The following is a 5,976-nucleotide window of genomic DNA, read 5'->3' as shown; positions in this document are numbered from 1 at the left end:
CATCTGCCGCTTGAGTTGGAACATAAGGCGATGTGGGCATGCAAGAAGCTGAAGTTTGATTTAGCCAGTGCGGGGAAAGTTTGGAAGCTGCAATTGAATCAGTTGGTCGAATGGCGAAGGGATGCCTATGAAAATGCTAAGATATACAAGGAGAAGACAAAGAAATGGCATGATGACCACATACATGACTGGATATTCACCAAAGGTCAGCCGGTATTATTATTCAACGCACGTTTGCGATTGTTTCTAGGAAAGTTGAAGTCTCGCTAGTCTGGGCCATTCCGAATCAAGACAATATTTCCTCATGGTGCAGTGGAACTAACAGCTTTAGATGGGAACAACGCATTCAAAGTCAATGGTCAACGGATTAAGCCCTACTATGGAGGTGACTTCGATCGACGCATGGACACCATTGACTTGGGCAAGCAGGATTAAACCGCTTGCAGGGAAAGCGATTGCGGTAAATCTAAGAACTTCTTTCAATCGATCTTCCTATCTATGTTTACTCGCTTTCTTTATAGCTTTCTTTTACCGTTTTCTAAATTCCGTCAATTACTGTCTAGTAGAATCAGTCTTTAATATTTTTGTATTTTCTTCCAATTTAATTTCGCATGTTTCTCCATATCTTAAATTTAGTAGCACCGGTCATATAATTGTTGTGAATGATTGGATAAATCACCACAAGGTCTTTTCGACTGGCGTTTTTTATGAATTAAGAGGACAGGAAAGTAAACTATGAGAGGATGGGTGTAGTAAGTAAGCAACATTGTGCATCCAGTACACCCAAATGCATTGCGGTGAGGGGTGTGTTGCGCTTGCATATGTCCTTTGCCCATCCTCAGCCAAATGCACTATGTTAAGGTATCCTCCAGAAATGCGTTGGTTAAGGGGTGTGTTGCTAGGATGTATGCGTGTTGCCCGTCCTCGGCAAAAATGTATATGCGTTTATTGGAAGTAGGGTGTGAATTCTGAATCATGCACCCTTCTGAATCAAATTTGTAAAGTAATCAAATTCTTTGACTCTTGTATAGGAAATAAAATTTTTTGTAATGCGTTCATTTGTAATTTATTTGTATACTTTGTTAATAGTCAATACAATCAGAGTATATATTCACCCCACTTTTTGCCTGTGCCTTTTTCTTTATCTTCCTTTGTCAATTTTTGTAATGTTCTAAATCTCTTATTTTCACGATCTTCATTGCGTTGCTATGATGTATTACATGTTTATACATAGAAACATTTCTCATACTTAGTAAATTCTGACTAATACTTAGTTAATTCTTAGTTTAGCAGTACTTTACCTTTTATCTTACAAAGTTCTGCTCAAACCTTCTTTTTGAAATTTTCTTCGAAGTGTTTGTCTAGTCTCTCCAAACAATGAAATGATGTAACAACCCGAGTTTAGGAGGGGTACATGAATGAACCGGTATCACATCTGAATGAGAGGGATCCTGAGGACATGAAAGTAAGGTTAAGAAAGGCTTAAAACAATTGAAAGTTACTACCTATACCAACAAGGTGCACCTTCCTTTTTGGTGGCTCAATCATAAGAACTCGAAAGTTAAGCGTGCTTACTTGGAGCAATCCTATGTTGGGTGACCTCTTGGGAATTTTCCTAGGATGCATGTGAGTGAGGACAAAACATGCTTAAAGGACCTGTGTTGGTTTATAGGGACAATGTTCACTTCTAAAAAAATATTCAAGGCAAGGGAGGAAGGGAGGATGACAAGGGAGGACGACATAGCCAGGTCGCAGGGGACGTAGGGGAATGCCGGGGCCATCAGGTGCTGAATCCGGATTCCGGATCCTAGGCCTGGGGCGTTACGAATGAGAACCTTGCTCATCTTTAAATTTAGGGGTGGGGAAGGTCTGAGCAGATGCGAAGAGTGTAACCATGACCAATAGTCTCTAAATAAAGAAATGACGCAAATTTTTTTTGCTCACCGCATGTAGATACATCGAGTTGTTTTGACAAAGAAGACATAAACATTCTATTTTGAAAACTAGAAAAGCATCTTTGAGCAGAATTTTGTCATATAGAAGAATAAAGTAGGGCTTGCTAAGAATTAGCAAGGATAGAAGGAAATTGCGATGTCAAGTAATGTGCCTAATTGCAGCATTTGGAGCAGCCAATCGTCGCAAAAATAGAGGATAAGAATTGAGCATGATTGCCTTAGTAGAAGATATGCTTGAACACAAGCATATATCTAAATTTGGGGGTGTGATAACTTGTAGAAATACAAGTTATTTAGGCCACCTTATCTAGATATTGCGGCCAAAAGTTAGTGAATATGCGACGATTGTATGAAAATTAGCCTAGTATTACAATAATTATAAATGTTTGCAATTACACCCACTAACACCATAAAGATGGAAGACAAGCCGAATTTTACTCTGTTTTGCAGAAGACCAAGTCACCGCTTGCGCTCAAGGCTCACGAGAAATTGATCAACGCATCTCTGTCACATTACGCTCATCAATCAACAATGAAGAGATGATTACCGCAATGATGGCGTAATGCGACAGTCGATCCAGGGTTATGTGCAACCGCATGCGGTAATAAAAACAACACCACATGCGAATCCATGATCAAAAGATGTAACTGAGCAATGCAAAAGCGGAGGATTGAGACACGCGTACAGCTAACGGTTGTGCAGACTTGACAGTCTAATTGCATAGCAGAAGGAATAATATCCCTCTATCTTCAGAATTACCATAACCATCAGTGGGGACCACAAGGCCAGAGTCAAAGATCTGCACCTATAAATACCCCATTGATTTCAGAGAAAAGGAAGGCTACGGAATATCGGGTAAATGCTGCAAAACTGTTGAAAGAAAAGGCTGAGCTGAGTGCTTAAGTGAATAAATCCGGGAAAAAGACGAGATAAGGTCGAGAGGTGAATCTCAGATCTAATCTGCCAAACACCCGATTGAAAGCTCTGTGCAAAGATCCCTGCTACCGGTGGAGCAAGCCTGAGAGAAAAGCTCTTCCCACCATCAAATCCATCCTATCAGGCAAGAAGATCTCCATCGAATCAGTGCCAAGACATTGGCACTTGTTTGTATCTATTCTATCTCTTTCATCCTTGTATTTCACTGTTTCTTTACCTCTGCATTCACACCATGTATCAAACGTTTAATAGAGATATTAAATATTTCAATAGCTTTCATTTACCATTTTCTGACTATTTTCGTTCACCAGTCAATCACTTTCTCCATGATGTCTTCCTAATTCCCCGATAAGCAATATGAATTAACCTTAGTCTATGTTAAAGATATAAAATGCGTTTAGCTAAGGCATGCTAGACGGCATCTTCACCTGTGAGAGCAGAAGTGAAGATGCCATTCTGATCTATCGAGAGAAGGTCAGAAGAATGCGTTAACTAAAGCAAGTAGTACTTCCAGACATGGAAGCAACCTTGCATTCATTACGTTAGTCTCTGTTTCACCATAGACATGTGGGAGCGCGGCCGATCACTGAAAGGTGTACACCAAGAGAAGAGCAGAACAACATTTGTAGCTTCAACGCAATTGAGAACTTGTGTTGTTTATATTATTTGTCTTTCTCTTTCTATTCTGTTCATAAGACTTGCCGCCGCATTCCACGTCTTTGCACAACTTTCACAGCTAGCCTTGACCCCAGCATTTTGTAACATGAAGCCTGTATCTTGCATCATCTAGCTTAGGTTTATTGTATTTCATTTTCTTATCGCATTTTTACTGCTTTACTTTATTTTATCAAAATTTATATACCTGTACATTTTTAAAGATTGAAAATCTGGTCGCATATATCATGAACATACCACAATTACCTAAATTAGTCCCTATGTTCGACCTCGAATCACACCGAGAAACTTGCGGTGGAATTACACTTGGTTCTATCGTAAGGAAACTTGTGACAATGCATGGCATACTACGTGAACACCCATCTTTAATGCATATCTAGCGGTAGTATCGCATCATTTCGAGCATAGAACATCATTAATCATACCTATCAAAATCTACGTTACAAGAACTTCTCTCTCAGACTTGTTTTCCATGTAGAAGTGACCTTTTGCACAGAGCTTCTTCTTCGGGAATGGGAATGAATTGCTTGCTCCAAAGGCTTACCTTTCGGCCTTGCCTCGTCTTTCTCCCCGGATTTTCTCTAAGTTGTCTCTTCAGACCAACCTCCTCTCTTTGAATTTGATGTAGCTATCTATAGACCTTGGCACCTTCTGTATGAGTGGTCCCGCTCTGAAAAGCTGGTTTTTCCTGCCATGGCCTGGTGGAAATGTCTGCTCTGCTCCACGTTCAATTTTTCAGAATCGTACATTAGAAAAGCTGTACAATTTCAGAAGCCCTTGCGAATGCGTCGCTCTTTACATCTACGATCAATCGCCGCATGCGGTGTAATTGTTTTGATCTTTTATCGATTGCCACATGCGGTAGAAATGCATTGATAGTTTGAGTCCATGATCAATCGTCGCATGCGCTGCAATTGCGTTGTTCTTTCTCGTTCTTGATCGATTGCCGCATGCGGTAATAATGCGTTGTTCTTTTTGTCCTCGAGCGATTGTTGCATGCATTGACCTGTTTCCTGCAAAACAAGGACTTGGACATTCCATTTTGCCATCGCAATGGGGTTAGCGGATGTGCTTACGACACTTTACAATTTTTGCGTTTCTAAGCCAATTTCTATACGATCGACGCAACTTTTCCTTCTTTTTGCCGCATAATCTAAATAAAACGGTATAAATAACTTGTATTTCTGCAAGTTATCAACGAACTCCAACAAAAACCACCAAACAAGCCTCCACTTCTACCAAAACCCTACCAAAACCCCAGGTGTCTGTGTCATCCACCAGACCTAAGTCCTCGATGCCAGTGAAACAAACATGACAGCCTGCATCTAAAGGCCCTGCCAAATCAGCTGTCGCGCGGCCTTACAAAAAGCCTGCTCCTCCACCAACTATCCCAATCATCAATCCCATCATCCCAACGCATGGCCAAATTTCGGAGCACCTTCGAAGGACTTCATCGCCTGTCATGCTTCTGTTAGCACCCTTCATCATCGAACCCTTAGCCACAATTTTCTCTAGTGAAGTGGCCTAAACCATCTAAACTTCCCAGTCCTTCTCGCCTATCATTGTTTCTTCACAGGATCGTCGCGTCCCCCTACCTCCACCTCACCCATTACACCACCTACGCCTGCTGACTGTTGGGATTGGTATCCTAATTCTTCTAGAGTCTCGTAGTATGTAAACATTGTACACATTATTATTAATAAAATAAGAGTTGTTTTATTTGCATTTACTCATATCCAATAAACAAAGATTCGTGGTTATTTTATGTAAACTTAAGCATGTATATGAGATATAGAAGTGAATCATGCCTTAAGTAATAATCTAAATGGTCTGTAGTATAAGGATAAAGGAGGGATACCTTATCTTGGTGACACTATGGATACAGCCTGCTTTGTAGAGGTTTACAAGAGTTGTGAACTACTACAGATGGTCCGATCCTGATCATTCATGTGGAGACATGCAAGCGAGGGTGTCCTATACAAAGAGTTTATATAAGACCAAACCGCAAGATGATTCGTCTCTTTATATAACTGACACGCTAAAATTTATATCTTTAAATAAGCATGTGGACGAATGTGGACCATGATGTATCAATGGAATGTGGATGATGTGTTATGCTTATTCAGAATTTATGCGATACTACTTCTAGGTGTATGCGTTATTAATGGAATGCTTGTAGTATGCTATGCTTTTCACAAGTTTCCTTACATTGAAACCAAGTATAATTCCACCACAAGTTTCTCGGTGTGATCCGAGGTCGAACACAGGGATTGCGTAGTTAATGCCTTACGTTCGTGATATATGCGACCGAGAGTTTTTCAATTAATAAAAGATTGGTTTATACAGGTATTTAAAGTTGCGATAAAGTAAAATTGTGCGGTAAAGTAAAGTTGCAATAATAAAATAAAGT

This window comes from Benincasa hispida, chromosome 7 (assembly GCF_009727055.1).
Source record: "Benincasa hispida cultivar B227 chromosome 7, ASM972705v1, whole genome shotgun sequence".
Lineage (NCBI taxonomy): Eukaryota > Viridiplantae > Streptophyta > Magnoliopsida > Cucurbitales > Cucurbitaceae > Benincasa > Benincasa hispida.
The sequence above is the reverse complement of the archived record's forward strand: the minus strand, read 5'-3'. Positions refer to the sequence as shown.